Raw genomic sequence first — 26,131 nt, 5'->3', positions numbered from 1 at the left:
ACACAGAGACATAAACCATAAGACAGAACTCTAACAAAGAAACCAAAGACTAGAAATGATAAATAATATAATAAACTCAAAACCCTGGGTCAACCCAGGCATCCTAACAATTTTAGCTATTATTTCTAATTGTTTTTGCTATTATTCCCCTTTATTAGCAACAGTGGTTTGAGGAACACCAGTAATTATTTTCTTTCTTTCTGTTTTTCTTATTAAACTAATAGTGAAAAAAGCAACTAAAAAGCTACACGCCAGTGAGCCTCTGCAATCAATCTGCAAAAGCTCAACAAAGAGATATGATTAATAAAGAAACAACAATGGGATGAAATGTGCTGGTGGACGTGTGTGTGTTTTGGACTGTGATATAACATCGCAACATATGTTAGTGTCAGGCTAGACCTGAAGTATGCAGGAATTTTAAGCAAAACACCTTTGCATTTAACTTTTAAAATAACTGTATGTTCTAAAGTCTAAAAAGCAATTATGAACATAAAAACACATTTTAAATGGCATTGCTGTATTTATTCCTGAATTTTTTATCCAGCGTTTTTATGTCATGCTCAGAAGGTTGCCTCTTTGAATTCAGTTCAACAACTTTAGTGAATCTGCTGAAGTGCATTCAACTGGGAAATGTGCAGTTTTGAAGTAATTACTGATTAATCTCAAAATTAGTTTTTATGATTCCATCCCCAGTCAGATGCAGATAAATATGTGCTTGAATATCCTTACATCTTACAGTCTCCCTCACTCAGAAGGGCAGCACCAAAGCAGGTGAAGACTTTGGCACCGTTCTTTGTAATTTGAAATTTCCTGACACAACGTTTCTGATAAAACTGAATCCTATTTAATACTCAGACATTTGTACCAAGGTATAAAATATGCATCATTCAGGATAAGTGATGTGGAGGATGCTTAGTGCTAATACCTGCATACTAGGCACTCAGCCTGGAAGGCTTCTTCCTCTGCTGTCACTGAAAGTGTACCAACGTGTTTATTTTTTCTTTTTAAAAGGTGTTGCGTATTCTCCATCATCAGTTTAATAAATCATAACCTAAATATAACTCAGGTTATGGATATATGGTGTTAATGGAGTAGATGGGAGAGTCTATCCAAGACAGAGCAGGCTTGCGAATGGCCAAGCTGAGGCATGCACCACACGTTGGACCTGCCAGGGAAAATAAAGTTCACCAGATCACAGTTCACCCTGGCCCTGTATGTAATCAGTCAGTGGTGGGGCCTGTCTGTCAAACCCCTGACAGCTGCCTGTGCCGTTAAATGTGCAGAGATCAGTGGTCATCAGAGCCCTTCGTGTGACAGCTTCTAAACGAGGACTTTAAATTAGTTCCATGGGTGGTGGAGCATTTCGCTTGAGGTCCACTCTGCACAAACATGCACACACTCACAGACACAGGCACACACATACCCCAGAAACCTCTATTTCCATCTCCACCTCAAGTTCCTCTGCTTCAGCTGCCACTGCCAACCAGACTCTGTAATTACATATCATTAATGGCTCTTTCCACCTGATATTCTAGTCTGTCTGACACAGTCCTCCTCCTGTCCCACTGTGAACAAGATAGTTGCCGCACTGTTATCTTGAGTATCAAAAAGACAATTGTCATGCAATGAAATAATCTGGTGTGACTGATAATTACTAACTTACATGTTATTCTTATTAAAATCTTATATTGTTGAAAAGCCAGTTTATATCCAGTTAAATGGTGCCGTATGTGTAAAAAAAAAATGCTTTGGTGGGTTGAGTAGCAGAGTTGAGTATGTAGGCTGCGCTCATGAAAACCTTGCCAAATCTTCTCTGCCAATGCCAACATCTTATTTTGCTATTAGTTCTTGTATTAAGCTTCTGGTACCTGATTGGCACCTGATTAGCAGCTGCTGTGAGCATGGACCCTGCTACAGTGGTCAGTTAGTTTCTCCACATTTGACAGATCTGGATAGAACCTGTGCCGTGGAGCTGTTTCATTCTGGTGTTCTGTGAAACCAAGTTGTAGCATTGTTTGAAGTGAGCCATAGTACCCTCTCAAAAATAAGGCCAAGTTCCATATAACGAGGTATGTCAGAGACAGGCCACAAAGTAGGCGCCCCGAGAAGATTACAACACAGGAAGACCGTTTCTTCACTCTGTCAGCACAAAGGAACTGTGGGCAGTCTTTTACAGATTTGCAGGACAATGTGGTCGACGGTTCTCTACACAGACGATCTGGAAAAGACTGCACACAGCTAATCTCCTGTCTCATTGGACTGGCAGGAGACCTGTCATGGCTGACCTTCACAGAAACATGTGGTAAATTAATAAATAGTTAAACTGTCAATATGCCTTGTTTTTATCAGACTTCAATAATCCAATCCGAAGGGAAAAAAAGACAACGGTGAAAAAATTGCCATTGGCAGAGAAGATTTGACAAGTTTTTCATGGGTGCAAACCCAGATACTCAACGCTGCTGCTCAACCCACCCACCCGCAAATCTATTTTCTTTACGAATTTCTTTAAAAAGTAAGTACTTGTATAGATTTTCAATATGTAGTTAAACAAAAATGTTAATGCAAAAGTTGATAGTTTTAATCAAACTTTGTTGAGCTGAGTGTAGTTTACTGTTATAGTTTAAGTGTACCACTACATCCATGTAGACACAGTCTTTTTCCATTTGACAACTCCTTACTCACTCATTGAGCAATCAGTGCAAAGAAAAGGCCAACGCAGCAGCTTGGTTAGTGGTTATTTCTCAAGAGCTCTGAGAGCATTACAAATATGGCTGTCAGATGATTAGGATCAATATCTGTGCCACATGTTATACATTTGAAATAGTATCAAAAGCCCATGTTTAAAAATACCCCAGTGAGGACCAAAACATGTGACTGCAGCCAAAGGGCTTTTGCTGGCTCACCAAACATGGGACACTCATATCTCAGTATCTCATCCACAAGCCCACCTCGCAACAATTTCTAGAAATCATTCATACACAGTATTGCAGGAGCAGGACTTAAATTCCTCTCGTATGATAGCTGGTGTAAAAAACATGCAAGACACAAAGTTTCAAGGAAAGAGTTATGAAATCTTGTGCACTCTCTTGGTGTCTAGAATATTACACCTTTATGTGGCGTAAACTACAAACTGATGTCCGGGTTACTTCTACGATTGCCTGACTTATAATTCATTTGATTGTTGGATTGTGGGCATGTGTCTTGTTCTATAGTCTTTCCTGAGAGATAGATCTTTAGGAAATCTTGAGGAAAGAACTCTGTGTCTTCTTGAGTCTTCACAAACACAACGTGAGGACACAGAGGAATCGGAAAAACTGTAGAGCAGTTTTTTTTTCCCATTCTCAAGCTAAAAGAATATCTTTTTTTCTGTGACAACCCAACAAGACAATCTTAAAAATGAATGCCCCCCTCACCATTAATCCTGTGCAAATTTCTTTAAAATCTAACCCCGAGTGGTCTCTATAATCTAGGATTACATCGGGTAGAAAAGGAAAAAAGAGGCAATCAATCTTCTTTAAAGGTTTTAATCCTTTATGAAATAGACTGGATTATTTCCTTGGGTTAGGCTTTATGGCCAGGATTTAATTCCTTTGAGTTTCCGTGTCAGCTCCATGCATTTCCCCTCTCTCCATGGCTCCCTCTCGCTCTCCGCCAGGGGATCCTTGATTTATAGATATCATTTGACCTGTTAAGGCAACAGTCTGCCAAAAGTCCAAGATTAAGTGTCGATGTCTGGGCTGACAGGGGTTCCTGCTGCTAATTTTACATGATCTATGGGGCTAATACCTGTTCTCCATCCACCCCTTTACATTCTGTAGGGGGTAAGAAAGAAAAAACTGCCTTCACTTCGAAGTATCAAGAAATTATTAGAGCCAGTTTTGGCACTCGAGAACCTAGAAAGAGTATTCCAGTCAATGTTAACATATGGCCTCCAAGAATGACTTTGCTGAGGAACAGAGCAGGTGTACCTCCTCCACAGTTTCAAAGTGTCTTCTATCTGCAGATTCTCTAAACTGTCCTCATACATTTCTGCACACTGCCACAGTGTCTCCATATATTTGGAGTCGCTGAAATACAGTGTAACAGTGTTTGGAGTAAAGAGAAAGACACGTGTGTCCCACTTAAAGAGGAGTCCTTTCACATCTATGAATTAAATACTTCCTCAAATGTAGATGAGATCTGCAGACAAACTCAGTGAATGCTACTATCTGTGATGCACACTATCACAAACAGTCACCTTTTTAAGGGTGCTTAAAGGTGGAGCTAGTCAACAACTGACATTACATTGGAAGCATTCCAAAGCCCCTGGTGGTAATAAATCCTGGCTTTGCCCAAATTATCAATTATTCACTAGGTATGAAAGCTAAATAAATACAAATGAAAAGGCAAATTTCTTGATGAAGCCTGCTTGTAGTCAAAGCATTTTTGACTTAACCCATTCAAGCAGTGTTATGTTGCATGCAGGGATGCAGGAAAATGGTCTGCAAGCTAAGTGTACAATAACTTTAATTTCAGTACTTTTGCTAAGAATGCTCCATTACCAGACTTGATCCGATCTATTGAAAAATAACAAAAGGAATCAGTGAATTTTCTGAATAAATAGCAACATTTTTGTTATTCCCCAACATTTCATTGACTACTTCATTTCAGACTCATTTTATGCTTTGTATTGTACAAATATCATCTGGAGTAATAATACCTATTCATATAAAAGCTCAGAAGGGGTTGCTCACCAGGAACTCCAGTTTTTCTTCTATTTCTCTGTTCTCTCTTCTTTTCTCTGCAGATTAATTAAGCAGGTCATGCAGCCTCAGGATAAGAGTAAATTTTTATCTCTAGTTTTTAACTTGGGTGCAGTTACATCTTTGCCACAATTTTCCAACCCTGGGCAAAAGCGCAATGATTTGTATGCATTTGTTTTTGCACTGATATTTTTGCCTGTAAAATTTGTTCTGTGTTGAGTTTGAACACACATTTATTCCTCCAGACTACGCCTTCCTATCTTGTGCCCTTCGAAGAAACATCTGTAAACTGTGGGACAACCACACAAAGGATGAAAAAAGAGGACAAGACAAGATTTACATGTGTTCGATTGATAAATTATCGCCTGGCATACAACATGCGTCAAGTTGCAAAAATCACTATTCCCCTGTCCCCTCAATCGTATCCACTGTTCTCTGATCTTCTTATAATAACTCAACAAGCAGTGCCACAACAAAGTCTCCTTGTTCTAAATAACATTGTTTTGACATAAATGAGTCTTGCAAGAATGGAGAAACAGAGAGAAACTGTAAGCCAGAACAAAGCTGAGCAAAACGCTGCTGAGACTTTGTGACAAAATTTCATAATTTGCACAGCTGATAAATTAGCAGAAATAAATTGCTTCCAACTGGTTTAAATGAGACTATATTTAAATTCCCTCTGTGGCAAGCCTAAGAGTACTTTCACACCTGGTTCATTTTACCCTGTTCGGGTCCATGAACGTTAACAATTCAATTCAATTCAATTCAATTTTATTTATATAGCGCCAAATCACAACAAATGTCGCCTCAAGGCGCTTCATAGATACAGAGAAAAGCCCAACAATCATTAACAAAGCAGAGATCTTCAAGGAAATGAATGAAATAATAAAAAGATCATTCGCATTTTTGTAAAAGCAGTTATCATAACTAAAAAAATTACCATCGGTGTCATTCATTAGCAGTAAAGAATATCTTTCTAAGAATAAATGAATAAAATCATATTGGCTTGTTCAAAATTTCCCCAAAATGTGTATCTTGACATTCAAATAACAAAATCATCTACATCTAGTAGAAGTAATTATAAAATAAGGAGATGGATAATTCCATCTCTGCACTGTATAACACTTGTTAACCTTCTAAGCAAGGTTTGTAGTATCTTGTCAAAAGATATTTTGCATGCAGACTGGAAACAAACCATCAGCCTTCTGATTGGTAGATGACCTGTGCTACCTCCTGAGCTACAGCCATCACACACAAAATGTGGGAATTATTTTTGTGTGTTGTTACTTCTTTTTTTGGTTTAGGAACATGCCATGCAAATAAATTCATCTCTACAATATATTATACACATTTTAGTTAAATGCTAATTTCATTGCTGCCTGAGGATTACAGAAATATAGCCTACAGCAAATCAATGAAGAATTCAGTCTGATTAAGCACCAGCCTTACATAAGTAATCTTTCACTGTGGTATATTTATGAGCAATCACAATTTATTTAAACTGTCACGAAAGAGCCAATGCATCTGAAGCATAACATTGCAAGGCACATTTTAGCGTGTTTTACAGCATTTCACAAGGCACTAAGCAGAAAGATAGATAAGAAAGACATTATTTATTCTGTGGCCATCCCATGATAATAACACCTTAGACAAACACTGAGGCCTAATGTTAATGACTTGCTGTAAATCCATTAAAATCTTTTCATAACAACAGGGCTCGCTTTTCTGAAAATCCAGTAGGACTATCTCTAAAGAGCATATTGGAGAAAAGCTGTCACACAGTGGGACCAAAGGGAGTGCCTGCGAAGTGTTTAAGTAGGTCCGTATTATGCTGCCGTATCCAATTTATAAAGATGGCTATAGAGCAGCTGATCCATCTCTGCCACAACAATTCCCATCAGTCTTCACACACAGAAACACACAGAAACTTTTCTTTAGACCAGTCCCCACTCACATATATAGGACCTCATCCAATGTCAAATAAGTGCTGGAAGGTTAAAGTTCTGTCTTTCAGCTTTAATTAAGATGAAGTTTAGATCAATACTGACAACATTGATCTAAACACTGTTGGAACAGTAACCTTATTTATTCCAAACTAACTGGATGATTGACTGCTCAAATGCATCCATGTCGTCATTATTTTGTGTATAAAGGAGCTAACCAATATGTTTAGAGTTGATTCTAAATGTGACATTTGTATTTGTAACTACTTTGTCACTGTCTGTCAACAAGACAACTGTGAAAACTGAAGGTTTAAAATCAGCAAACAACACCCATTTCTACAGCTGAGAAGGATCTGAAGTCAAGTGTTTTAAGGATACATTTGTTAGCTTGACCAGGGTCAGATTACCTGGGGTAACAAAGCTAGCCAAGAACCCAGAATGATGTTAAAACTGCATGTATGCTGAACCCAGTCCAGCAACCAGAGCCTGATCTTTAACAGACAACAGGTCATTTTCAGTGGAACAGAGGAGTAGGTAGGGCAGGTCACCTACTGATCGAAACGCTGGTGGTACAATCCCTGGCTGCTCCTGTCTGCATGCCAAATATCCTTGGGCAAGATACTGATCCCAAGTTGCTCTCCAATGCATCCATCAGTGTGTGACTGTTAGATAAAAAGCACTTAAGTATTAAAAAAATGCTTGGATAATTGAGGCAAGTTGTATAAAGTGTTTTGATTGCGCACGAAGTCCATGTATCATTTACCTTCTACAGTGAGTAATATATTACTTTTTGGAGTAAGGACCCCTAACACTGATTGATATATATATTTATTAGGTGTGCAACGATACACAAAATTCATGGTTCGGTTTGATATTTTTTCGATACAAAAAATGTTCATGCCTTTTTAATTTGTCATTTATTAAAATTATAAATATATATTTTAACTCAAAAGTCCAGTTTTTAAATTGAATGTTGCTGAAACAACAAAGTAATAAAAAATACATCTATCTGATCGAGAAATCACTCATCTTTGGAAAAGAGAGTTTATTACAGAGAAATGTCTCTTTCCAAAATTCAATTCAATTCAATTCAATTTTATTTATATAGCGCCAAATCACAACAAATGTCGCCTCAAGGCGCTTCACAGATACAGAGAAAAGCCCAACAATCATATGACCCCCTATGAGCAAGCACTTTGGCGACAGTGGGAAGGAAAAACTCCCTTTTAACAGGAAGAAACCTCCGGCAGAACCAGGCTCAGGGAGGGGCGGCCATCTGCTGCGACCGGTTGGGGTGAGAGAAGGAAGACAGGATAAAGACATGCTGTGGAAGAGAGACAGAGATTAATAACAGATACGATTCAATACAGAGAGGTCTGTTAATACATAGTGAGTGAGAAAGGTGACTGGAAAGGAAAAACTCAATGCATCATGGGAATCCCCCGGCAGCCTACATCTATTGCAGCATAACTAAGGGAGGATTCAGGGTCACCTGGTCCAGCCCTAACTATATGCTTTAGCAAAAAGGAAGGTTTTAAGCCTAATCTTAAAAGTAGAGATAGTGTCTGTCTCCTGAATCCAAACTGGAAGCTGGTTCCACAGAAGAGGGGCCTGAAAACTGAAGGCTCTCCCTCCCATTCTACTTTTAAATACTCTAGGAACAACAAGTAGGCCTGCAGAGCGGGAGCGAAGTGCTCTAATAGGGTGATATGGTACTACAAGGTCATTAAGATAAGATGGGGCCTGATTATTTAAGACCTTGTATGTGAGGAGCAGGATTTTGAATTCAATTCTGGATTTAACAGGAAGCCAATGAAGGGAAGCCAAAACAGGAGAAATATGCTCTCTCTTTCTAGTCCCTGTCAGTACTCTTGCTGCAGCATTTTGGATTAACTGAAGGCTTTTCAGTGAGTTTTTTGGACATCCTGATAATAATGAATTGCAGTAGTCTAGCCTGGAAGTAATAAATGCATGAACTAGTTTTTCAGCGTCACTCTGAGACAGGATATTTCTAATTTTAGAGATGTTGCGCAAATGGAAGAACGCCAGTCTTACATATTTGTTTAATATGTGCGTTGAAGGACATATCCTGGTCAAAAATGACTCCAAGGTTCCTCACAGTGTTACTGGAGGCCAAGGTAATGCCATCCAGAGTAAGAATCTGGTTAGATACCATATTTCTAAGCTTTTCAGCGCCGAGTACAATGACCTCAGTTTTATCTGAGTTAAGAAGCAGAAAGTTAGTGGCCATCCAAGTCTTTATGTCTTTAAGACATTCCTGCAGTTTAACTAATTGGTGTGTGTTATCTGGCTTCATGGACAGATAGAGCTGGGTGTCATCTGCATAGCAGTGAAAATGTATGCTATGTCTTCTAATGATGCTGCCTAGGGGAAGCATGTATAATGTAAACAGAATTGGTCCTAGCACCGAACCCTGTGGAACTCCATAATTAACCTCAGTGTGTGAAGAGGACTCTCCATTTACATGCACAAATTGGAGTCTATTAGATAGATATGATACAAACCACTGCAGTGCAATACCTGTAATACCTACAGCATGTTCTAATCGCTCTAATAGAATATTATGGTCAACAGTATCGAATGCTGCACTAAGGTCAAGAAGGACAAGCACAGAGATGAGTCCACTGTCAGAGGCCATAAGAAGATCATTTGTAACCTTCAATAAAGCTGTTTCTGTGCTGTGATGAACTCTGAAACCTGACTGAAACTCTTCAAATAAACCATTCCTCTGCAGATGATCTGTTAGCTGTTTGACAACTACTCTTTCAAGGATTTTTGATATGAAAGGAAGGTTGGAGATTGGCCTATAATTAGCTAAGACTGCTGGGTCTAGAGATGGCTTTTTGAGTAAAGGTTTAACTGCAGCCACCTTGAAGGCCTGTGGTACATAGCCGATTATTAGAGATAGGTTGATCATATATAAGATCGAAGAATTAATCAATGGCAGGACTTCTTTGAGCAGTTTTGTAGGAATGGGGTCTAAAGACACGTTGATGGTTTGGAGGAAGTAATTATTGAAGTTAACTCAGAAAGATCGATTGGAAAAAAAGAGTCTAACTTAACATCAATGGAACTAAGAGTAGCTGTAGATAATATTACATCTGTGGGATGATTATTGGTAATTTTTTCTCTAATGATAAAAATTTTATTTGTGAAGAAGTTCATGAAGTCATCACTAGTTAACGTTAAAGGGATGGTTGGCTCAACAGAGCTCTGACTTTTTGTCAGCCTGGCTACAGTGCTGAAGAGAAACCTGGGGTTGTTCTTATTTTCTTCAATCAGTGATGAGTAGTAAGCTGTTCTGGCTTTGCGGAGGGCTTTCTTATAAAGCAACAAACTATTTCTCCAGGCTAAATGATGATTTAGCCTGGAGCTAAATAAAATAAAAATAAAATAAAATAAAAGCTATACTATACGCTTCTTCTGGGCTATATTCTCAGCAGCATATTAAACATATCAGGTCCCCATAAGGAGAATCATGTGCTAACGGCTGTCTAAATGACTCGGGTAAAGTTTCTAGCATGCCTGCTTGTTGTTTTTGTCTGCTTCCACTTGTCTTTGCACTAGGATGATGTCGGAGTAAATGTGCAGTAATATTCGTTGTGTTCCCACTAGTGCTGTCAGCGTTAATCTCGTTGAAATGACGTTATCGCCACAACAGGCAAATCTCCATTAACGAGTTACCGCAGATCGCCTGTGCCTGGGGCCAACCCATTAACGAGCTAACTGCGCTAATGCACTAGTTCCCACCAATGTAATTGAGCATTGCATGGCTCATCCAACATACTGTTTTACTTTTGTCCATGACGTGCTTACCTTCAGGGTCATACGTCACATGAAAACCAAAATAGTTCCAAACGCCAGATCTGAATTAGGGTGAGGGAGGTTCAATTTGCCATGTTGCAAGGAGAGCTTAACTTCTGTCTGCTAGCTTGCCCTGCCCTCAGTGAATCTGCGTTCGACTACTCCGCCTAGGCTGCACTGTCGAGCGCAGATCCACTGAGCACTCAACACAGACAGCATAGTCAGAAGGAAAGTTGATAAAATAAATTAAAAATTTTGTATTGTTCATACATATGCTTACCGAACCGAAAGCACTGTATCAATATCGATACGAGTATTGTTGTACCCCTAATATATATATATATATATATATATATATATATATATATATATATATATATATATCAATGAAAGCAAAATGGTAACACACTTCTGCACCATGGTACTGGATTCTGGACCCAGGATGTTAGTTCTATTACTGTTTATTGTTTATTAATATTCTTTGTTTGGCTCTTAGTTTGTTTATTGCTTACATTTTTATTCTAATGCACATATGCTTAAATCTTTTGGGTATTTATTTGTCCCGTCCTTGATTGCATTAAGAGTATTTTGGCCCCTCCATGTTTTCTGTTTCTGCCTCGTGTATCAGTTCTCCTTTGTTAAGTTTACTGTGTCTGTGTTTCTCTGTTCATCGTTTTTACTTCCTGTTTTGCTTTTAGTCTTAGTTTCCTGTCTCATTACCTTGAATATATGCACCTGTGAGGTTTCCCCAGCTGTGTCTACTTCCCCTAAAACATTCTGTGTATTTAAAGTGATGTCTTCCCTTTGTTCCTTGTCAGCGCTTCTGTGATCCTCTACTGTGTTCTTGTGGATTTAGTTTAGCATTGCTTTAGGATTTTCTGTGTTTCATGGACTTTGCAAACAGCCTCAATAAACAGTTTTGCTTTTTTGTTAAATCCAGTCTGCCTCCCTAAGTCCGCATTTGGGTCATAAATCAAATACATGACAGTCTGTGGCTATACTATAAATCTTTTCTGTACACAAAGTACAGTGATTTGCTTTTGTTGCACTGGAAATTAATTCATGAATATTAACAAAATATAGCAAGTGTTACATTAGACAAAAATATTTAGTTTGTTTTTATCTAGTTTAGAGAGTTTCTGAAGCAACTCAAGCTGCTGCTGTGTAGCTCAAGGGTTTGTGGTGCATTATGTGTTTATCCAACAGAACTCATAACTAGAGAAATGACTAGAGTCAAAGTTTGTCTGCAGCCTATTGACTTATACTATGGTGATATCTTTAGTATGAATGAGAGTGGAGGGTGTGAGAGAAAATGAGGAGCCCAGCTAGCTGCTCTTGGACACGATATCTCAGCGATGGAGACAGATTTCCACACAAAATCCTCATTGAGCCTTGCTGGCTTGGGATCCCTTTGATATGAGAATAGGGCTAATCCCTCTAGTTCTGGCTGCTGCCATGTCTTCATCCTCCAAACCAGGTGCCCTTTCATTAACCTTTGACTCATACTGGCACTGCGTTTGAAGAGGCTGGTATTAAATGGGCTTATCCTAGATTGCTGCTTCTGCAGCAGTAAGAGGACTTGCTTTGTTTCTCACAGGTCTGTTAAGGTGCTGAATAGTACAACAGTTCCATTATGTAACGCTCACTTGCCAACTGGTCCAGGCATGTTGCCCATTGCACCCTATGCGGCAGGGCAACATGCTGTGAAACTCAAATAACATGTAAGAAAAGTCAGTGTAATACTGGAATATTTCCAGAACAACATAGACTTCAAAGTACTGGTGGCTGCTAGTAGTACTCCTCAGCCCGTAGTAGATACATCCATTGTAAAAAATTCAAAATCCTAGATGACTTCCTTCTCTTCAAAAGATTTTCATAAAATTTGACCTCTGACCTTGAGGTTGAAGTTACTGAGATTCAAACTTGTCTGCATTTTGTAGTAGATACACCTATTGTTCAATTTGAAATTCCTACGTGGCTTCATCGCACTTACAAGATTTCCAGAAAACTTGACCTCTGACCCCTGACCTTGAGGCTGAGGTCACTGAAATTTGAACTCATGAGAGATTTTTAGTGGATACACCAATGTTGGGCTGCAGCTATCACTTATTTTTGTAATAGAGTATTCTATCGATTAATTGGGTAATCAGATAGATTTTTTAAAAAAAACAACAACAACAACAAAAAAAAACAACTAAACCCTTTGATTGTATTTATGTGCCACATTAAAATAAAATAAAAATCTTCTTACTTCAAAAAATACATAAATCTCAAGCGTAGTCAAAGGTGAAAGTTAAAAAAAACCCTACTCATTACATTATTTTTACATTACTCTGTTACCTGCTGACATTCAGGGTCTAGCAGCTGGAGCGGGGTTAGCATACGCTAAGCTTCAACATCACTATGGGTTCATGGCTAGCTTTGTGCTAGCATGTTGTCTGTGCAGATGCTTGCACAGAGAAGACGTTTTGTTAGCAGTATAATGAAGCTGGTTCTGTCTTGGATGGAGTTTACATTTCAACATTAGACTCTTGTCTTTTTGTGCAATAAAAATAAAAGTTATGTCCATATCCCCTCTTCTAAAAAAACCCCCAAAAACTGTAGGTCAGTCTACCATCTTCCTCCTCCCAGTGCACAAACTGAAATTGACTGATTGTAGGTTGAGCTCACTGAAAGAAAAAACATGTTTGTTTGACAGTTTTTTTCTATCCACCATAGTAAAGATAAGTGAATAGCTATTGTAATGCAAATAACAATTATAAGTGTAATGTAAATATAATACGATTACAGTAAAGTGTAAAAGTACAGTAAAAGAGATGAAGCCTTTGATAGTGAGAAAGTTTACACCTAGAGTTTAGCTGTTTCTTAACTTATTAGACCAATGTTTTGAATTCCAAATGTATGGAATTAGTGCAAATGTAACCTGAAGGTGCCGCAATTTTGGCTGAAAAACATAATTTACAATAAAGATTTGTAATCAATAATTTCATTACGTTTGAAGTAATCACGAATGTTATTATCACTTCTTTCTGATATTCTTATTTAAAAAGTAATTGAATTAAAATTGAAAGTCCTTTTTTATTTCTCCCACCTGCTTGTGCCTCCCTCATCTGATTTCTTTTTATTCATACGGCCCAATGCTGTACAGGATTGATAACTGTGAATACAGTGCATTTAAAGTTCAGACTGAAATATTTCATGATGTCATCTGTAGCATTTGCAACAGCTTTGCCCGCTGTGTAACCCCAGACATTCAAAATGCAGGGAGGATTTTTTCTTTCCTTTATCTTAGGTCAATGTTCACCCATTAATTTTTTACTGTTGTAACAGGCAGTAGATTTAATAAATTTACTATATGATTAAAACACAGAGTCTGTCTGTTTTGATCTCTCTTGCATTCTGATTGACACAAATACGTGTTGACATTTATTACAATCAGGACAGTTATGTACATTTTTCATATCTCAGGAGATCATAAAACATTTTCACCATAATTTGTCATGCTTTGATAATGTAAACATGGTTTTTGAATATTGTCCAAAGACTGCAATTTATTTTGCATAGTGCAAGTAACATTAACGGTAAAATAGATTCACTGCATATTACTTCGTAACTGTTAAAGAGTTTGCTGTAAGACAAAAAGCAAAGGACATGTTTAAAATAAAAGTCATGCATTGCAGGAAAATGAACACCTTTTTATTTTGCTCAGTAATCTGTTTTTATTTTTGTTTTTAACACAACAATAAGTCAGCACACTGAAACTACAGCAGATGTGTATAATCAGCTATTTGCTTTGAAAAGGCAACAGGCTGGACATTGAGCACCGGTCCCTGAAATTACAATTTTGTTGTTCAATTATCCATGATACCACAGAGAGATACATCTTGGCCAGAGGCCCATGTGGTCAGCCGCCTCCTGTGAGTGTTGCCTCTCTTTTGTATTTCTGCTGTTGGGAATTATCTAATTGAGTGTAAGTGCTTTGTGAGCGACACACATCTGAGAATATTTATACAGATATAGAGTGATGACTGGTTTTGGATGAACTTCCTGCATAGTCAAGTGATTTATAACAGAGAGAATTGCCGGCTCAGCAATACAACAAACAACAGAATTAGTAACCGGCTGTGCATGAAATTATGCTATTAAGATAATAAGATCATTCATTTTATTGCACTGTGGCAAAAAGGACAAGGCCTGACTGCTGGAAGGCACCTCTGATACAAGCCTGAGGACTTGTTTTTTCTGGCAACAGCGAAAGTAATCCATCAGGATGTCTTTGATCCCAACAAGAGAATAAACCATTATTGTGTCTAAACTTACAAAAAGAACCAATTACATGATTGTATCCATAATGTTTCAAAGCTAAGATAGGTACAGTAGAGTCTCATCGCTGTTAAATCCTTGTCAAAAAGGAGGTGTTTAAAGGGTAAAGAAAGCAGCAATTTACCCTGCTCATTCTGGTTCAACCACAGTAAAGATAGGGCACATGTTTTAGAGCCTTATATTTTAGTAAGTGGTAAGGCATTTCCATTTGCATTAAATATATTATGGAATCTGTACACAGTGTCTCATTTAGATAATGAAAGATACATGTTGGGCAAGTGTAAATGCCATTTTTTCTTTGTTTCTCTGCCATATGTCTGCAGCAAAAATATCTCCTATCAATACCCAATCAAAGAATCAACACATTTCAAATGTCCCTGTTGTAAAACAACTAACAGTTATACCACAGATAAATCCAGAAGGTACCAGTCACAGCAAAGGTTGTACATCTGATGGAAATGTGCCATACAAGATTTTCACTGGTATATGGGACACATTTTTTCAAGTGAGGACTGTATTTTTAATACATATCAAACTGTAAATGAGTCATTTGTGATGTCACCTATTTGCTGTTGGGTAAACTTGTAAATCATTAAATTGAAGTAAATGTAATCGGTGCTATTGCAAATCTGATTCCAAAATGACATAAAAATATGTGAGTGAGACTCACATTTTGTCTCTCTTTCAAACACACTAACTAAGCATCCTAAGTGAGCATAGTAGTATTAGTAATTTAAAAAAAAAAAAAATGTAAGTACTGTAACGCCTGTAACAGTTGTAACATGATCACAATCAGTTCAGCTACAAGTAGCACTGAGTAGCACTCAGTCTTTCTCAGAGATAGATGAGCTCCTTTTTCACAGCAGAATTCAATAAGAGAAGTCTGATCCACCCAGCGGCAATTCTGTACTCAACACAGTCACAGTGTTGCTATCTCGATCTTTGAAAAGCATGTATAGCATATTTTAACATGATTGATGATATATCATGTTTCTGTAATCACACAGATGAAGAAAATAATGTTCCAGTTAAAGTGACAGTGGCCTACATGTTACTGTGTTTTTCCACTTAACAAGCATTTTTCATAGATTCCACAATAGGATTATATTGCATTAATTTCTACTGATTGCAAAGGTGTTTGCACTGGGCTCAGATGTGAGGCTTCATTTGTTAGAACATAATAAGATGTGTACGTGGTTATTACTTTTGAGATTTTTTAAATCATAATAATAAACTGAACCTAATAACATTGCTTAAGCAAGAATTGTGTTTATGACCTGCAAGCTAATGATCTATATAATTTAATATCATGATGATGACTGCGTTTTGATTTTTACATATGATGTCAGCATAGGTGAAGGTTTAGTCAGGAACAGCCACAGGCTAAAGAAAAAAAGCAAACATTTTATAAGACAAGATCAAAGTCATGGTAGAGGAGATCAACAGAAGTTATTTGGTAGATTATTTGGTTTGGTTTTTAAAGGGCTAAATATGGCAGAAAATATTTAGAAAATATCACACCATTCTTCCGCAAACACTAACCCGGTTGCACTAGACAGGTGGGATCTATGAATTCACGCTGCTTATGCCAAATTTTGAGCCCACCTGCATCCTCAGCAGAAATCAATATTCATTAGATTAGGCTACACTTTTCCAGTTTTCAACTACCCGGTTTTGGTGAGCCTGTGCTCACTGCTGCCTCATATTTCTGTGCTCTTTACCCACTGTCGCCAATTTGCTTTACGCAAGATGTTTAAATCTGGGAAAATACAAATGGTGCCACTCCCTTTTTTTTGCTTCTTATAATTTCTCTGTTTCTGTCGCTCCACTCATGTCTCTTGTGGCACCAGCAGATAGAACAGTGTACCAGCTTGTAACTGACACCTGTACCTGTCTATCACTACTACATTTCTTGGATTCAGCTTCAAGCTGCTTCTCAAAAGCTGGATCCACCCATCATCATCTGGAAAAAGAGAACAAAAGGGTATTTCTTTCTTTTCTTGTTTATTTTGCTGTTTCATATATTTTTTTAAACTTGAAAATAAATATATATAACAGGTTTTTAATGTGGTATGATGTCCCTGTTGAACATCTCACAGCTAAATGAGAAAATTAGCTGTTCTGCTAATTGATGATGTTTATCCACATTACGCTCAATGTGAAAGGAGCCAGTATAATAGCACACACACTCGTGTTTATTGGCTAACATGAAAACCAAATACAGCAAAAACAACTTTACAACATTGCAAGATAAAGTTATGAAGATAAACCTCATCAGGTTTGCTGGTTTGCATCTCCAGAACCAAGCTCACTTTCAATGGACTTTTAATGAGATTTAAGTTGAGAATATTTTTGGGTATTACAAGTATATACTCAGTCTGTGTACTCTAATAATTCCTGCATAAAATATTACTTAAATGAAATTTTACTATTCTATTCAACAACAGGATCGAAGACACAATTGTAATCCCATTATAGGCAATTTGGACTGTGCTTTAAATGTGCAGCCAGAGCCAAAAGAAAGCAAATAGCAAATGAAAGTCACTTTATTCTTAGACAATAACACCTGGCCAAAATTAGGACTAGATGTAATGCATGGATGGATGGATGTTTATTATCCTTAGATAACACCATATTCTCTGTGCCTGCATTCTGTTAATTCATCCCTTCCAAAAACCTTTGAATACTCAGGCTTCAACATCATCATCATCAAGACAAGTGAAAATTTGGGGGCATATATTCATCTAAGTGGATAAAGGTGGGACTGCTTTGCTGACTCAAGCCAAAATATTGCATTATATTTTCAAGTTAATGAGTAATGCATCAGCAGTAACATCCTCTGGGTATAGATTTGTGCGAGAGTGTGTTTTCAGTGCAGTTTATTTTGCTTTTGGCGTTTGTTTTTATTTTTACATTCTTGTTTTTCTTTTAGAGCATCTCTTCAAGTTTCTTGAGGGGAAAACAATATTATGATTTGGTTGTGATATTTATGTATGTGTGTGGCTGTGTGTGCTGCAGTCAAAAAGAAATCTCATAACATCCAAACAGATTCTCAATGTTATGATATAGCAACTTGCCTGAAAATATGTTCTAAGTGTTTGGTCTATACAATATAAAATATTTTACAAAGTTAAATTTCCAGGTGCTTTAGGGTAGCTTCTAGCTGTTAATATCAAAACTGAACATTTAGCTGAAAACCCTAACAACTATATTCACTTTTTGTGTGTATGTGTGTTTATGATCAGCTTACTTCCCTCAAATGTTTACAAATGTACTGACAATAGGTATTATGGATGTTTTAAGCAGGACTGATAATCTTGGAAGTTTCTTTCTGAGCAAATACAGTGAAAACAGACCCCTTCTTCAAGTTTCACTCACTCATAAATGGGGAAAAAATACCAAATAGCCTTTCAAGACTTCACAAACATTATTGGATAAATCATTCATCGTCTGATAATACAAGAACGTAGTTGGGTTTGTGATATTCAGTATATATCTGTGTGTTTGAGCCACTCCTCTTTGATTATGATGTACAGTACGCAGTGGTGAAAATGACAATGTGTGTCACAGGAAAAAGCCAGAAAGTGAAATATCAAAAGTGGCAACTATGTTGTCTTAAGCTACTCATGTGGGCCTGACAGAAATGACTCTGAAAAGGCATCAGGCTCAAACAATGCTGCACTGTCTCAAACAGCAGAATGTCAGTTTAGAAATCATGAAAGGAGCTTGTTCAAGATGAAGTCAGGTGTTACTTTTGTGTATTCAGTGTTTATATTACTCTACAACAGTCCAAGTTATAGGTCTGGCTCTTCTGTCTCTTAAAGATTTGGTGAGCTGTGAAGGGATGATTAATGTATTTTTTAATTAAGTGTGACCAGTATCTTGACATTTCAGGAAAAAATGCACAAATGCAATGCCAGAGGACTACTTTGAAAGTAGCAGAGTGACACAAAGAAATGCTTAATCTCTCAAAAACTGAGAAATGGTATTCAGACTAGTACTGGTATTTCTCCATCACATCAACAGTATTGTGCCTGAATGTGCTAAAAAAATGATATTTTCATATTTTAATTCAAAAATGAAATTAAAGTATATGTTTGAAACAAAATAGCGTGACATGAGCATCAGGTTAATGGGAATTGTATCTTGTAAACAACAAGACAGTATAAGTATAAATGGGTAATTGACTAAAAATCATTTTAATGACCAGGTGAGGACTGATCCCTCATTATTCCATGGCAAACTAAGCAGATCAAGATGGCTGTCAGTAATTAGGCTAAACTATCAGAAAGATTGCAAAAACTAGAATAGAATAGATAAGGAGCAAAACATACTGAAGCGTACTATATTATCTATCAGACAGGATTAAGCCATTGGTATGGTATGGACATGTACACTACAAGAAACGGGATCACTAATAATAATCGATGATGTGACTGTCAATAGAAGCAATATGGTGAATTCTGGAGTGTGCGGTGCTATACCCTGCTCAGATTCAGGCAAATGTTGCAAAACTGATTGGAAAGCACTTCACAGTGGAAATGGATAATGACCCGAAGCATATGGCAAAAGCAACCCAAAGTTTTCTCAAGGCAAATAAATTGTATATTTCTCAATGGCTCAGTCACATGATCTCAGCCCAAGCATGGTTTTCAGTAACTAAACTCTAATCTGAAGGCAGAAAGACCTACAAACAATTAGCAGCTGAAGGCAGCTCCTGCAAAGACCGGGCAGAGTATCGCACGGGCATGGGTTAAAGTGTCACTGACGGTGAGGGATTCTTAAAAACAGCCTCATGTTTGAGCTTATGTTAGTTTGCTAATTGGTTTTTGACCCAATAAAAATGGCAGACTATAGTGGAGGATCAAATACTTATATATCTGTTAACATCAGTGTTGAGGTCATTACTCAGGTAAAGAAATGTACTGCACATTACTCGTTACTTCTCTTAAAAGTCAAGCAGTATGTTAGTACACTACTTGTTATGTTACTTTGCCATTACTCCATACAATTATCTGAAACACATTAGAAAATAACAGTCCCACACCAACGCAAACCTCTGTCCTAATGAGGACACACATATGATCTTTCTATTAGTTTTTTAGATATGAACACAAAATGAACAACACGAAACAAATACAAAAACCAAGCCCAAACTTCAAAACAACTTCAAAGCAGTCCCCAAAGTCAATCTGCTTTAAAAGCATGAACAAGTAGAAACAGAGGCTACAAGCCTGACTGTTCGTCACTGCTTTTGTTACCTGCTGAAGTTGTGCTGGCTGGGCTTGGTCTGCACTCAGCTTAATAGCACTTTTGCTAGCTTTGCATTCGCATGCTGCCTGTGCAGGAACTCACAAACAGATGAAGGTTTGTTAGGAACGTAATGATGTTTTTTTTTTAAATTTGGAAGCATTTTCCACTTTACCATTGCACTCTTGTCCTTTTGTTCAATGAAAATAAACATACTGCTATACCACTCCACTATTTCCTCCTCCTGCACATGATCTGAAATCAGCTAATTGTAACACATGCTCTGAAAGAAAAAACATGTTTAATGTTGTCTTCTTTCTTCCTTCATTGCAGATAGTGAGGAATCTTTGCAACAGTAATGTAATTACAGAATCTAGTAATGCGTTAACAAAAACTGTAATGTGAGCCATTGATCAACATATACATGTTGAAACATTTCACCTCACTATATATGTGTCAACATGGATGCAATTTTTGTAAAATTTCTATAAAGATCCTTGTATTAAAGCTGAAAGTCTGCAAAATTCACTAAAATTGTGTCATTGTCCAAATATTTTTGGGCCTCTCTACTTGAGCGCATTAGACACATTAATTTGGACTAGTTAGAATTTAGTCCAGACTAGTTCACTAAACTTAAAACTAGCTCTTCTGAAGTGTGAACAGTTCCATCTGATTTCTAAGTATTTCAGTGAAGCATAAAGCCCAATTCTACCTCAAGACAATAGCTAAAAAGGCAGGGATGTGATTAAACATGAAACCACCATTTAAAGCTTCCAGTGTATGTGGCCATTTGCAATATGTGGAGGATGATTTATCAGAGTAATTCAGGAGTGATGCACTAAATTCAAGTCTTTCAGGGGAAACGTTCACAGCTGTATCCAGCCGGGTATATATTCAGAAGAAGAGGGAGTCTTTAAAAAGTGAATTGTATTTTAATCTCTTTTGAAAATCTTTCCCTCCGGCAGAGAAATCCTCTCTCTGCTCTTCCCGATCATCTCTGCTTCACTGGGGCATATGATGGGAGAGGTTTCAGCACTGTCCCAAGGTACCCGATCTCTGAGAGATGACAGGCCACAAGTTCCATTTTTATTATAATTTATTCGAGCCAGCCAGTTTTCTGTAATGGAAATTCATTTGAATCAACGCCTCTTTGCAGAGCCATTCGGGAACCATACTGGCCATCTGTGAGCCGGGAGGCGCTGAGAAGGGCCCCATTTGGCAAAATGAAAGAAACCGTTCTTAATGCAAACATTCACCGAGCATGAAGAAGTGAAAAAGGTCTGCTGCCCTATTTTGGGTTTGTTTGCTACTATGTTTCCTTACCTCTATGTAGTAAGAAGTAATACTAGAGTATTTCATTTTTCTTTTCTTTTTTTTTTCTTTTAAATTAAAGCATAATGTGGGTGAATAATAATAGATATTTAAGCATAATTCATTCTTTCTTTTTTTATATTTTTAAAAAAGTGTATTTTTCGTGTTTTTGTCATGTCGTGACATTAAATGATCATGGTATGGCAGATTAACTGCACTGCATATTAAGAGAGAAACTCATTAAAAGAGACTTGTGCATGTCTTGTCAAATCATGAATCTCTTGGTTTTGTTTAAGAATAGCACAAGGCTTGGAAAATAAAACTGCCATACAAGAAAACTATACCACTGGCAGTGTCATGCAACCAAAATACACCTTGATGTAAATTAACATAGAATTTTTTGATGTTTAAATTTCTTCAAATACACTCATTTGACTCGAAACTAAAGATTAGCACTGATCCTTCAAACTAAAGAACAAGCTTTGAAAAAGTCAAACTGTTGGCAGATATTGCAGTGAAGAGTTGAAAAATATCCAACCTATTATTTTCATTGCCAGTAAGTATAACCAAAGTGTTAGTTCAAAGAATATATATAACCTTTCAGTTTGCATCTAAGGTTTCCCATCATAGAAGTGATTGTTCTTTAAAAAAAACAAGATAAGGACAAATATAAAGCAGAGATGTGTTTCTGTTAGAGGAGTTAACCTGTGGAATAGTTATGACAGTGATTTAAAAAGGTGTAGTTCATTTTCCTTGTTTAAAAATATGTTTAAAAATAGAGTATTAGAAAAATATATATATCAAGAATGAAAAGAGCAAAAAAAAAAAACAAAAACAAAAAACAGAAAACCTCTTGATTCTTTTGCTTTGATGTAGTTACTTACTAAGGTGGTGGTGTTTTTTCTTGTTTGTTTGTTTGTTTGTTTTGTTTTTGCTTTGTTTGCCTTCTCTCACCCCAACCGGTCGCAGCAGATGGCCGCCCCTCCCTGAGCCGGGTTCTGCCGGAGGTTTCTTCCTGTTAAAAGGGAGTTTTTCCTTCCCACTGTCGCCAAAGTGCTTGCTCATAGGGGGTCATATGATTGTTGGGCTTTTCTCTCTGTATCTATGAAGCGCCTTGAGGCGACATTTGTTGTGATTTGGCGCTATATAAATGAAATTGAATTGAATTGAATTTTATTATTTGCTTCGAGCCCTGTGTACAGGAGCTGCATGCTAAAAGATCTTTTGTTAAAAGGGTTGGCGTAATAAGCAAATGCTTCAGCCAATACCTTTTGATTAGCCTTGTCTCATGCTTTCTTGCTTTGTGGTAAATCTTTGTTCTGTCTTCACTGAGATATTTGAATGCTAATCAATAAACATATCAATCCTAAGTGCAGCCCTATAAATTCTCATCAAGTATCTCCCAACACCCAATTTTTTGTTTCAGTGCTTGATTTTAGATCATTAAATCATTAAACAATTTTTCTCAAAAAAAAGTTTCCCATATTTGAATTTGGATTTTTTTTTTTAAACAAAAAAACTATACGACCACTTATGAAATGCAAATAATTTTGAACATTTTCATGAAATGAAAAGCAACTTAATAAAAATAACTGATAAGAACATCAAAGAAAATGCAAGCAGTTACATGGATAGAAGGCTGGATCTAATTATGGTCTTGTTTTAAAAAATTAGTTTGCTCGATTGTGCTATAAACAGCAGCTAATCAAGTCTTTACCCTCCCAAAATTCTGTATTCGTTTGTACATAGTGATTTGGCAAACTCTGTGGGGTCACCACATTAAGCAAGACTGAAACTACTAAGAATTATAACCTAAAATATATATCATAATGCAACTTGAATTTTATGCTTTCTTTAAAGTTGTAACTTTTTGAGCTGTTACAATAGTTTCTGAGGGAGCATTTTTAGGAAGCATTATATTGATTTTCTCATCAGAGCAAGCCCGTTATTTATGATAAACTAAAGTGAAGCTGATGATGCCACAGATCTGTAGACATTTTGCAGCTGTGCCCTGCAAAGAACATGTGCAGCTAGTACAATTTATGTGCCAGAAAAACCCACACAATGACTTATGTTCAGTGCTGGTCTGAACTAAAAAGGATGAATGTTTGAAAATGTGATTACTTTAAATTTAACCACTCCGTCATGGCGACAGCTGCTTCATCCTCCTCTGCCTCCAGTTCTCCTACTCACCTACTGTAGTGAGTAGACTGATGCAGGTCTGTGCTTTGCGTGCTTTAGTGAGGTATCTCAACTGTCCACAAGTAACCCTGTTTTTAACATTACAGACAGACAGATAGACAGTCAGAAAATTGGGTTTTCATATTGTATTACGCATAATAAGTCTTTGCAAGCTTAACTACAAACTGAATCCCCAAAATCTTCAGTCTTCTTTGAATATTATATGTAATTAAATGACTGATGTGACTTCTCCATTGTTATTTCTTCTGAGCATTAGAATTTTGTATTTACTATAGTAATTTTTTATTTATTAATTTGCTTTCTCTTGAAGTATAGTTTTTAATCTACTGTTCAGCTGTGAAAATTACCTCATTTGGACCTCTAACAGTGGAAAGTTTTTTGTTTATTTTATTGTTAGTTTTGTTTTTAATTAGCTCTTATTCTTCTGTCTGGTTCCACTTAAGAATACTTAGATGTAGATATAGATATTTGCAGTAATTCTCATTGTCTAATTTCAAGAAATGGACTATTTTGAGATATGATATGAAATCACTGTGGTTATGCTAATTAAGGGTTATCCTGTCGGGGCAAGCAAGGCAAGCACTGCTTGTCCAGTGAAGTCTAAAAATAGACATGAGTTAAAGCCAAAATAAAAAGCCATCTGTGTCCTTTCCTCCCCAACAATGTTTTGTCTGTGAGGTTTTCTCTGCCTGTTTGTTTATGTAATGAGAGTGGGAGGGTCATTACATGCTGCTGATTTGCTGGCATGGGAGAATCATAAGCTAATGCAAGTAACCTGTGTCTTGCAGTCTATAAAAGCTGTTTCAAATGACGTGATCAGTTGCTCGCTTTCACTCCATCTGACATCAAGATTTTGGTGATCTTTGTGTCTTGGTTAGGTTATGTTTAAGAAATTATTTTGTATTTAAGTAATTTTCTTGTTTGAACTCCTTCCATGTCACCTGCTTTGAGCTAGTTTGTGATAGTTAATTTACATCAGGATCTTTAAATTAGTGCCATCCTGTGGCCAAAGCTAGTTTCACTAATATGTTGCATGTCTTGATGTCATTGTTGTGTCCATACTTGTTAAAAAAAAAAGTGGGCAAGATGAGAGGACATCAGCTTCTTCTGGATGTTTGTGGATGCACGTTGTAAACAAATATTTGGTCATTGTTGGGAAACTGGTGGGACACTTGTGTGCTAGACAAGCTGTTACCGATTCTGCTTGCACTGGTTTGAGATCAATAACTAACTGTTTGTTGTTAATTGTTTGTTGTATAGGAACAGATCTAGCTTTAGCTTTGATCATTAGCTTTTATTATCTAATATACAGGTTTTCTGTTTTTACATACAGATTTTAACATGCAGATTTGTTTTCTTTTAATAATTCCTTTAGCGTGTTAGCAAGAAAAGCCTTATGATGGAGAGGATGTCTGCTCCTATCATGTGCAGTTTGATAAAACAAAGTTGAAAGTTGATGCAGGTTGCACCAGCACTTTGAAAACCTTAAAACTTTTTTTATGTGAAAAAGTTCTGCTGATGTTTTTGTTCAAAATTATGTTTTTGTTCTTCTAGGCTTATTTGTAGCCTTTTTTAAGAGACACGTGACCCACACAGGACCGACATTATAAACATGTGAGGTATGTGTAATGAACTTAACCTTGATTAACTGCATCAGTAATGTTGATTTACACACTTCTTTTGTTAAAGCAGCAGTCCCCAACCTTTTTTGCGCCACGGACCGGTTTATGTCCGACAATGTTTTCACAGACCGGCCTGTAAGGTGTTGCAGATATTTTACAGTTTTTCAACCAGTGAGGAGTGCAGAAAAGTAAGACTATGTTGGAGACTGCAGTGTATATAAAAAAAAACAAAACATAAGCTGCACAAAATCATGATAAGGTAAATTTGTGCTACTACTAACCTGCTGTTAGAACAGTGACCTCCCACTTTTCCTCATCACAGTATTCTTTTATTCAGGCCTGTTTTTTAACAATTATACTGAAACTGAAAATTGAGAATACCCTCAAAGTGATACTGTGACTTAATATTTCACCAAACGCGACTGACAACACAAGTCATGACAATTAAATTGAACTGCATGTCCTGAATCAGTGGAATGTCACTTTAATTATATTTGCTCATATGTAGACAGAGATCATTGTAAGTGATATTATCTGAAAAACATAATTTTCTACTTTAATAATAGAGCAAATACTAAGTGCACCTGTTTTGACAACACTGGGTTTCTCTTTGCAAAAAGAGCTGCTCAGTAGGACCTAAAAACTCAGCCCGAATGTGGAGCCTGCGTCGTGCAGTGTTTCAGGCCCTCAGGTGCTGTCTGTGTCTGTGTCCATGGAGTCTAGATTCAGTGTCAGCAGCAGTGAGACATCAGTGCTTAGGGCCGTCATAAGCCTCTCTGTAAATGTCAAGTGACAAAATGTGAACTCTAGGCAGCATAAAGAGGGACAACCCTTTAAAGGATGACTTTGTGTAGATGTGACAAATGTATCATCACAGTGTCACTGAGTTCATCCATAATTCAGTGCTTGTGTG

Source organism: Neolamprologus multifasciatus, chromosome 5, assembly GCF_963576455.1.
Source record: "Neolamprologus multifasciatus chromosome 5, fNeoMul1.2, whole genome shotgun sequence".
In the NCBI taxonomy this organism is placed as follows: Eukaryota; Metazoa; Chordata; class Actinopteri; order Cichliformes; family Cichlidae; genus Neolamprologus; species Neolamprologus multifasciatus.
Note: the sequence above shows the minus strand (reverse complement) of the source record.